Source organism: Gavialis gangeticus, unplaced genomic scaffold, assembly GCF_001723915.1.
Source record: "Gavialis gangeticus isolate Ggan-Ray unplaced genomic scaffold, GavGan_comp1, whole genome shotgun sequence".
In the NCBI taxonomy this organism is placed as follows: domain Eukaryota; kingdom Metazoa; phylum Chordata; order Crocodylia; family Gavialidae; genus Gavialis; species Gavialis gangeticus.
Window position 1 is genome coordinate 35,744,683 of NW_017728998.1, and position 11,100 is coordinate 35,755,782.

An 11,100-nucleotide genomic window follows, 5' to 3' on the forward strand; every position below is an offset into this window, starting at 1 on the left:
TATTGACTAGGAAGACCAGAATCTGCCTTGCATTATATCCAGTGACCTTATCTTCACCTTTTTACATGATCAAGCTTGTATCCTATCTTCCTCTCTTCAAATACTTGTAACCTAAAGTTATTTTTGATTAAAAAAATATGTCCACTTTAAAACATTCTCAGTTCTATCTTGAGCAAAATTCCTGGTGCAACTATTCTGTGGGGGAGGGAATGGTAATTTCTTAAAGGTCTTTAGCATTGAAGAAGTAAGGGAAAAAAACCTTGACTTGGTTACGTTTAATTATCAGAAACACTAAATTCAGTTATTTTGGGGCTTTCTACTGATGGTCTGCAGTGGATTCAGAGAGGTACATGAGGTTACTGATTGAATGGGTATATTGAGTCTACATGGAAGTGCTTTTCATATCCAACTGTTTGTCAAATGTATATTTACCTTAAAGTAATGAAAACAACTGGGTAAAATATTATTTCCTGTCTGATTTTTTTGTTTTTTTTTTTTTAAATCAATTTCCTTGTACTTCTGATATCAGGCTATGAACAGTGTTCTTACTGGTTCTTTAGTTCTTTTTTCTGGTAGAAACAGGATAAACAAGACTTGAATGTATGTAAACCATCATAGTTCTGTTTGGTAACCCAATTTACTAGAAATCTGTCTCAGTTGTTGTGTACCAGCAGATGTGTACACTCACTTCTACTCACTCTAGAGCATCGTATGGGTGCTCTCTGCCTTAAAGTGTACTAATTTAAATAGTTCACACTGAGGTCAGTTGGTAGAAGTGAGTATACACCTTTGCAGCTACAGATCTTGACATGGGCTAGTAGTAGTAGGCATCTGTCTGTCTCATGAGACAATAAATTTATGCTGAGTCAACCATATGTTTGCTGAAAATAATCCCTGCTTGAAAGACGAAGCAAAGCTGGAATGTTCCCTCCAGGGTGCAAAAACCTGAGCGGTGTTTATGGAGACACTGAACTGTCTACACACCTGTATCTACCTCTCAGCATTGCTGGTTTAATCCACAGGAAAGGCAGGTGCCAGTACGTTTGGGACCAGTTTGGCTCCTGATAGTATCTGATGTCTTCCAAAACACAGATTTGTATTGCATCCAGTAATTACTTCATCAGGCTTACTGCTTTTGTTTGAATTAATAGCATGTCTTCTGGAGAGGTATCTGATCATTGAGAAAAGATGAACAGCTATATTGTTAGGTAAATTGTTCCGGTATTTTTTTTTTTTCCCCCCTCCTAATCTGTTTGTTTTGTTTTTTTTTTTATCTGACTTCAGGTTCCAACAGTTGAATCTCTTTATGCCTGCCTGCCTTTCCACTATCAGAAATATGTTTCCTTGATAGGAACTTGTGCCTTTAAACACAATCTTTCCTTTCTTAAATATTTAAAATAGATATGAGATTATGGCTCAATATATGCCGCATTTCCTGGAGCTAAATTGTGGTTTCTAAACTTCTTCCAATTTTTCAACATCCTTTTTGAAGTCTAGACATCAGATATACTCTCAGTATTCTATTAGTGGTCTCACTGATGTCATATATAGAGGTAATACAGCTTTCTTGTTCCTATTTGATACTTCCCTGCTTATATTCAAGGATCATAGTTATTCTTCTGGCTTAAAGTTGATGCTTTTCAGGATACAGTCCTGCATCTTCTGTGTGTGAGGTACCTTGTTTTTAGATGTATGATTTCATTTGACACTATTACTATATTTACCTGAATTCAAGACGGCTTTGAATTTAAGATGACCCCCTCAATAATTAGATTCTATACACAGATAATTATAACACATTTAGCATTTTCGTTGTATAAAATCTAATTATTGGGGGGGTTATCTTAAACTTGTTCCCCACCCCAGCTGCTGCTGCAGGAAAAGCAGTGGCAAGGGGAAGGCAAGTGGTGGAATGAACCAAACAGCAGTGGGGGCAGGTGGCCTTTCCCCTGCCTATCTGCCCCATACCCCGTCCCCTCAACTGTGCCCCTAGTGCCAGGTCCCATGCTACCATGTGCCTCCATGCAACATGGACTCCTGCCACCTCTTGTGACTGCATTTTCACTTGATATCCAATTCTGAAATGTGGCTTTGTTTTCTCCATGTTGAATGGGGGGAAAAGAGCTTGTCTTGGAATTAAGTAAATATGGTAAAATGCATGTTGTCAAGTGAGCTCACTTTACTAAGTGAGCCAGATCAGTCACTGTAACTGAATTGCCCCCGTATTTAGCACTCAGTTTTATTTTCCTGCATATTTTACCAGTTGTGATTTTGTATTTTCTGTACGATAGTTGAGAAAGATACTGAGTAGTATCCAGACAAAAATAAATACCTGTGGATCTCCACTAGAAGAACCCACATAGATTGTAAAAAGTAATTTTTATAAGTGCTGAATTATCAACCTATCTGTTAATCAGTTCTTAATTCTTAAGTTTGTTTTGTGCATATTGCTTATTTTTTTTCAATGTCATGTCTGTGTTCAGCTGCCAGTCGTAGACATTTATCACCCAAACTTACAGGACTGGTTTGTAGTTACAGGTTTCCCTTGCTTTATGTGGGTTTTGTATGCGTAAATTTGCTCTTATCTGATGACCCTTTTAATACCAAAAATTCATTATATGTGAGGTATATTCACTCTTATGCTATTGGTGTGGTGGAAGCTCGCAGTCAGCTGCTTTGTGCAGTACATTCTGGGAGTGATGCGCACCAAAATATAGTCTCCTGTGTAGATCTGTGCTCCTCACTAATCGTCTCCAGCATGTGTTTCTGTAGTCGCCATCCCCATAATGGTAACATTCACCACCACCCTGCGCTTGTGTGTACTGTCTGCTGTTGGTGGGTACCAAAATTGTCTTGTAAAAGTGGTAGAAATGGGTCTGGGGGTCAGTACAGTCGAGGTCTTGGAACATATCCCTATTTCTTACATTGTGAAGTGGGTTCCATTTATGCAAATTCGAGTTGTGCATCATCTTCTAGGAAAACATGTACAGCATAAGGCAAGGGAAACCGTACAAAGACCTGTCTTTTATGAAAACGTGTTTATTGGCATTTTTAAGCTACTGTCATTAATTTTTTTCGCTTATTACATGTCCATATCAGCCTTGGATGCTGGTATCTGAAAATTTTTGTCAACATAACTAGCGTCATCTTTTTTTAGTAGAGAAAGTTAAACTTGGTCAGGAGTACCTTTATAGCTTTTTTTAATATATTTAAACAAAAAATGTGTGAAAAGTCATATAATGTAGTACTGTTTAATATCTTCATCAGCAATTTGGATGAAGGTGTTGAAAGCACCTTGTCCAAATTCGCAGATGACACTAAACTATGGGGAATAGTAAACACATTGGAGGGCAGGGAGCAAATTCAGTCAGATTTGGACAGACTGAGGAAATGGGCAGATCAGAATAGGATGCAATTCAACAAGGATAAATGCAAGGCCTTAAACATAAAGAAGCAGCTCCCCAGTGATATTACTTTAGTCCATCCCTAATTTCTAACACTTGGAACATAGTCAACAGGAAGAAACACAAATAGAAACACACCGCTGGGAATATAGAACCATGAGCTATATTGGTGAATCAGTAGCCATACAAAGAAAATAAATGAATATTTAGGATTGTCTTTGAAAAAGCTATTTCCTAACAGCTGATAACAATGAGCTATTAACCTGGTTTTGATTATCTGAAAAAGTAAAAGCATGTTCTTTATCTGTACCTAAAAACGGTCCCTGTAACTAAAGAATTCAGCTCATCACGTGCCTTTAAACATGTACAAAATGTAGCCAGATACCAAGACAGTAGGTACCCTGTAAGTACATCACACTGATATTTTTAACATTCTCATTTTCAGTCCTACTGAGAAGAGCCTCAAAAGTGCCCGATACCTCATAAGCTCATGCCTCCGGATTTCAGTTGGTCATTAGATCCTCAAATGAAGTGGAAAGATTACAAAAAACCCCCCAAAAACAAACAACCACTTTTCTTTTATGGGCATGTTAGTGCATACCTGCCTACTGTACATACCTGCATTTTCATCTGAAATCCTAACCAGCATTGAGATCCTGGATGCACGATTAAAGAGATCACAGGTATTGTACAGTTTATTAACGAGTTAATTGTGTAATATGTAATGTGGGGCCTGAGGTTCCTCTTTACATATAGGGGCGAATATGAGTGACCCATATAGGTAGTTGGTTCTAGGTGTGCCAGTGAGCCTAACTAGGGTAGGGGTGGGCAAAATACTGCCTACGGGCCAGATTCAGGATGCCAATTGCTGGCATGCCCCACTGTGCTTTGTGTGGGGCTGAGCCCAGCTCACCCTGACTCTGGCCAGCAAGTGTAGCTTCTCAGCTGCCCAGATACTGCTTTGCTCCCCGTCTCCAGCAGCTCCTCCTGCACCTGCTGTGCCTCTGTGTAAGGGGAAAACTGCAGCTGGGCAGCTCCTGCCCCAGTGCTCAGGGTTTCAGTTCCAGCTCCTGGCTGCCTTTCACCCACTCTACCCACTCAAGGCAATGAGCAGCCACCTGTGAACAGCCAAGTGGGTGGAAGGTGACTTGCAACTGGAGCTGGAGCCCCATGCGCTGGGGCAGGAGTCTCCCAGCTGTGGCTTCCCTCCCACACAGATCAGTGCATCACAGACAGAAGGAGGAACCTCTGGAGGTGGGGGAAGCTGAGCAGTACTCGGGTGGCTACAGCTGCACCAGGAGCAGCTCCTGGTATGTGTGCTGGCTGGGGCTGGGGCTGTCAGTTGCAGGTGGAAGCAGGCTTGCCTTCATGCAGAATGCTGTGGAGGCAGCCATGGGCTGGATGAGGGGATAGATTGCACCTGCACCTCCTGGGCAAGCTCTGCAGTACATGCCTCCTGCTGTCCCTCCCCCAACCTCTGGCCAGCTCCCGGAGCCTAGAGCGCAGGCAGCTCCCCACACACATGCACTCCCCCAAAACACCACCTCACTCCCCCCACACACACTATACAAGAGTAAGACCTTATTTTGAGTTATTATGCAATCATCTCTATGTACACTACTCAAAAAAAAAAATAAACCTGAACAAAAATTATTTTTTAAATAAAATTAAGATGTCATTGTAAATGTTTGATTTTTTTTTTTTTTTTTTTTTTTTTTTTTTTTGTGTATTTTTTTTAACTTTTTAATTTTAATTTTTTTTTTAAATATTCTAATGACTGTGTGTGTGTGGCCCTCAACAGCTCACCAAAACTTAAGTGGCCCTTCAGCCAAAATAATTGCTAACCCCTGAGCTACAGCCTCTCTACACTTCAGTGTGTAGAAGACTTTTGGGAGAGTCAGGCCAAAGAAAAATTAAAGTTATTGGTTCTTTAGCCTTTTTTATCCTGCTCTGCAGAGGAAGATGTAAGGTTAACATGCTAATACAGTGATAAAGTTCAGTAATGACAGGCAACAGTCAGAATGCTGCTTAGAGTGTTTCTTAGATTAGACTAAACATACTTCCTAATAATTATTTTTTTTAGCATGACAAAATGTGCTTAGTTAAAAGAAAAATTAAGGGGTTGAGGTTTGTAAACCCCTGAACTCAATCATCTCACGGTTTCTGCTGCTCCAGGAGCCCCTGAACCATGAGATGATTGAGTTCACAATTCTGAGGAAAGGACAGATGTAAAGCAGCAGAGTAAGGACCCTGGACTTCAGAAAAGCAGACTTTGATTCACTCGGGGGAACTCTTGGGCAGAATCCCTTGGGAAGCCATTCTGAGGGGGCAAGGAGTCCAGGAAAGCTGGCTGTACTTTAAAGAAACGTTACTGAGGGCAGGAATAAACCATGTTGGTATGGCGGAAGACCAGCTTGGCTTAGGGAACTCTTCAGTAAACTAAATCACAAAAAGAAAGCTTGTAAGAAGTGGAAACTTGGACAAACATCTAGGTGAAGCATAAGAGTATTGCTTGGTCATGCAGAGAAGGCCAAAGCGCAGTTGGAGTTGCAGCTAGCAAGAGATGTGAAGGGTAACAAGGGTTTCTACAGGTATGTCAGTAATAAGAGGAAGATCAGGGAAAGTGTGGATCCCTTACTGAATGAGGGAGGCAACCTAGTGACAGAGGATGCACAAAAGGCTGAAATGCTCAATGCCCTTTTCACCTCAATCTTTATAGGCAAGGTCAGCTCCCAGACTACTGCACCTGGCAGCACAGTTTGGAGAAGAGGAGAGCAGCCAGTGGTGGTGAAATAATAGGTAAGGGACTGTTCAGAAAAACTGGACTTATAGAAGTCCCTGGGTCCAGACGGGATGCATCTGAGGGTGCTGAGGGAGTTGGCTGCTGTGATTGCAGAGCTGCTGGCTATAATCTTTGAAAATTCTTGGCAATCTGGAGAGGTCCTGGATGATTGCACCCGGGAAAGTATAGTGCCCATATTTAAGAAAGGGGAAAAAGGAGGATTCAGGGAACTATAGACCAGTCAGCCTCTGCTCAGTCCCTAGAAAAATCATGGAGCAAATCCTCAAGGAATCTATTTCTAAGCACTTGGAGACGAAGGTGATTAGGAACAGTCGGCATGTATTAACCAAGGGCAAGTTATGCCTGATGAACCCGATTACCTTCTATTAGGGGTGCACTGATTTAAAGATTTTGTTTTTGGCTGAGACCGATGGCCACTTATTAACCAGTCTTATTGGCCGATACCGATCCGATTGCAGATATACAGCCCAGCAGCTTGGAAAGCAGCATCCAGTTCTTAAGTGTGTGGGAAGGAAGGGGTGTGCGGGGTGCAGATTGAAGCCTCCATGGTGAGGGAGAGGGTAGGGCTGCTGCCCACCCTGGCCCAGCCACCCTGCCAGGAAGAGGCTGGAGCAGCCCCTGGCCCCAGCTTGCCATTGCCCCACGGACAAATCCAGGTGGCATGTCCCATGCCCCTTTCCCCTCCCATAGACTTACTTGCTAGATGCTGCTTTCCAAGCTGCCAGGGTGCATTCCTGGCTGCATGTGTGCTGTAGCTGCCTGTATGCATGCACATTTATCAGTGACGTTATTGGCTACCTGGGCCAGAAAAGCCAATTGCCAGTGATGTCAATTTTACTTTTATCGGTGCTGCTATGATATGGACTGATATATTGGTGCACCTCTACCTTCTATGATGAGATGTCTGGCTCTGTGGATACAGGGAGATCAGTGGATGTAGTATACTTTGATTATAGCAAGGCTTTTGATATGGTCTCCCGCAGCATTCTTGCAGTTAAGCTAAGGAAGTGTGGGCTGGATAAATGTACTGTGTAAGGTGGATAGAGAACTAGCTAGATCATTGGACTCACAAGGTAGTAATCAATGGCTTGATGTCTAGTTGGAAACTGGTATCTCAAGTGGAGTGCCCCAGGGGTCAGTCCTGGGGCTGGTTTTGTTCAATGTCTTCAACAGCTACCTGGAAGATGGCATAGAATACAACTTCTGGAAGTTTTGCAGATGGCACCAAGTTGGGGGTATGTAGTAGATACATTGGAGGGGAGGGCTAGGATTCAGAGTGACCTAGACAAATTTGAGGATTGGCCCAAGAGATCTCATGAGGTTCAACAAGGACAAGTGCAAAGTCCTGCACTGAAGATGGAATGATCCCATGCACCAGTACAGGCTAGGGACTGACTGACTGGGCAGCAGCTCTGCAAAAAAGGGCCTGGCTGTTACAGTGGACAATGAGCTGAATCTGAGGCAGCCATGTGCCCTTATTGCCAAGAAGGCTAACTGCTTGCTGGGCTGCACCAGTAGAAATGTTGCCAGCAGAACAAGGAACCATTACCAACAGGCTAATGGAGTGCAGCATTCTTAGAGATAGCCAACATGGCTTTGTTGCAGGTAGGTTTTGCCTGACCAACCTCATTTCCTTGTATGACCAGGTGATGGATTACTTGGACAAAGGAGAAGAGATTGTCATATATTTAGATTTCAAAAAAGCCTTTGACTTGGCCTCCCATGAAGTTCTCATGGTAAAACTGGGGAACTGCAGCCTCAACAACCTCACGGTCTGATGGCTGGGCAACTGGCTCCATGGTTGGACCCAGAAAGTAATGGTCGACAGAACAGAGTCAACATGGCGCATGGTGACCAGTGGCATCCTCCAGGGCTCAGTACTCTTTAATATATTCATAAATTATCTGTATTCGGGTGTCGGAAGTAGACTAGTTAAGTTCACAGATGACACCAGATTATGGGGAAGTGCAGTCATGCTAGAGGATAGGCTGGCGATTTTCAGGCTGACCTGGGCAGGTTCACAAGGTGGGCAGATCAAAACCTGATGACATTCAACACAGAGAAATGCAAGGTGCTCCACCTTGGGTGAAAGAACACACAACTTACAGGCTTGGAAGCGTTACACTCACTAGCACCATGACTGAAAGAGACTTGGGGGTCATGATTGATCACAAGATGAACACGAGCCACCAGTGTGATGCTGCAGCTGCCAAAGCATATGAAACTCGGCCTTACATCTACTGATACATCTCAAGCAAGACCCAAGAAGTCATCCTCCTGCTTTACTTGACCTTGGTGAGGCTGCAGCTGGAGTATTGCATCCAGTTCTGGGGTCCACACTTTAGAAAGAACATGGAGAAGCTTGAGAGAGTCCAGAGAGAAGCCATGTGCATGATTAGAGGTCTAGAGAGCAGGCCTTATGAGGAGAGGCTGAGCGGCATGGGACTTTTCAGCCTGGAAAAGCGAACGCTGCCACCAAGTCAACCCTGAGCCTATAAGTATATCAAGGGTGTACATCAGGAACTGGAAGAACATCTGTTCACCAGGGCATCCCAAGAGAAGACAAGGTCTTAATGGTCACAGACTGCTGGAAGACTGTTTTAAACAACACAAGGAAAAACTTCTTTACTGTCTGAGTCTCCAGAGTCTGGAATAGACTCCCCCTCAGAAGTGGTGCAAGCACCTACTTTGGATACCTTCAAGAAATGCCTGGGTGGTTATCTGGGTGCTGGGGTGATCTGCCCCCAGCTGACTTCCTGCCCTTTGAGCAGGGGGCTGGACCCAATGATCTTTCGAGGTCCCTTCCAGGCTAATGTCTATGAAATAGGGCAAATGGACAGTAATTCATGGCTGCCAGTTCTCCCTGGTGCTGCAAACAGCATGAATGTATTGAAGTTAACCCTTTCACAGCCACTAGTAAATAAACAGCTTTTGACTGGAGAGCTGAGCTGATTGAGGGTAAATGAGCTGCTGCTGAATGATGCAGTCTGTAGTATCTTGATGAGGCTTTTGGTGTAGAAACAATGCTTGTACTTGTAATAGAAGTATTTCCAACAATGGTGCCCAAACTTCTGTCCCCACAGGCCAGATGAGTAGTGTGAGGACAATCCATAGGCCAGATTCCACGCAAGGTCAGCATGTCAGTCCATGGGCTCTGTGCCATGCACACGGAACCTATGTGTCTGGATCTGGCTGTGAGTTGGCACACAGAGCCACTTATCTGACCCGTGGGGCTCTCCCATGGGTCTGGAAAATTGGCAGCAGGAGTGTGGCTGTCACTGCTTCCCTGCTGCCAAATTTCCAGACTCTTGAAGAGCCCTGTGGGCTCATGACAGCCCTATACACAGGTTGAGGGTTGAGCACCCCTGTTATACAGTAAAAAAAGTAATAGTCTTGCTACTGCCCTTGCAAGGGTCTGTGGCCTGGCTTTGTTGCCATCCTGCCATACCAAGAAGTTCTTGCTGCTTCACCCAAATGGTGTCCTAGTATGTCACCCTTCCTGGATGCTCTGTTTCCAGGGGGATACTCTTACACAGTGGGCCATGACTGAAAAATCTTATTTCTACATTCTGTCTCCCAAGAACAAGGTGTGTGTTTTCTTTGCAGGTTTGTGATGTATAAGCAAATACAGTATATGTCTACATAACAGTTCATAAAATATTAAAATGATTAAAAACTCCATAAAATACAAAGACAGAGAAAAATTTTAAATAATTCTGAACAGTTGGTACTGTCAGTAAGATGGAGTAAAGTGGCAATATAATTGCTTACTTGTTCTTATTTAGTTCTTGCTCTAATTTGAGATGGAAAGGCACACAGTGTCTGAGATCAAAGGGAGAATAATAGCGTTCTACATAAGGAGGATGTGGAATGTAGATGCTTTCCAAAATTGCAGTTTACCTTACCATTTTTGACACCAATCAAGTAGATAAAAATATTCCCTTGTGTAGCACACTTTATCTTTTGTTTTTGGGTTAGTTGCTTGATATTTGCTACTTCATTATTTCAGGCTCTGCTTATGTTTGTACTAAGGTTTAATTTTGCGTTCCTTTTGTAACAACGTTTGTAAAGGAGAAAAATGCTGTTAATGCTATTATAAAGAAGCATGCGTGCATTTGTAGATTTCATAGTGGCTTGATCAGCTAAAACAATGAAGTAGATGAATATTTTTATGTTCATTTTTAGTAACAAATGAAGCCTAAGGTCATAGAGGACAGTCTACAATTGCTGATTTTTGTCACTTCCATCAGCTTTCTTTTAGCAGAAAGACCCCTCTAATCTGGAATGGCAGCCAGTGGTGAAATACAGTCCTAGCTGCTACTCTGTGTACTGTACTGCAAAGGGAACAAAGTTCTGAGTTCCCTGTCAGGAAACTGAGTAACAGAAACCAGAGTTGCTAACAGTAGCTTTCAGACTATTGGCCTCCTGTGAGCATACTTAAGGGTGAAGGGTGAACAGGAAGTGGATTCTAGGAAAAGTGGGGGTGGTATGGTGAGAAATTCATAGATTAGTGCAGTGTGCAAGGAGCACGTGGGCTCCAGGCCAGAGCGAACAGTAGGTTTAACACTTTTCTCCCTCCTGGTGCTGAGGCTTATTACCCTTGTGCGCTTAGGATCTGTTTCAGAGTATTCCAGTCTTTCACAGGCAGAGCAGTTGCAGTGTAATGTTTTTAAATTTTGATGTACTTGGAGTGAAGTTTCTGAGCCCTGCACACCATTTAGCTTTTTTACAGTGAGGACAAAGTAGTATTAAAGCACTTGGACCCTGTCAGCTTTGTGTTTACTCTTTGGAACCCTGGAAAGAAACATTAAAATCAACTATTTTTGCACAATGTGTGTGTGTGTGTGTGTGTGTGTGTGTGTGTGTGTGTGTGTGTGTGTGTGTGTGTGTGTG

General features: G+C 43.0%; 1 protein-coding gene across 5 annotated transcripts in view; it reads left to right on the top strand.

Moving 5' to 3' along the window:
- CHD9 (chromodomain helicase DNA binding protein 9) overlaps positions 1-11,100 on the top strand; it is a 214,656-nt gene that overhangs the window by 14,795 nt on the left and 188,761 nt on the right. The window lies entirely within an intron of this gene.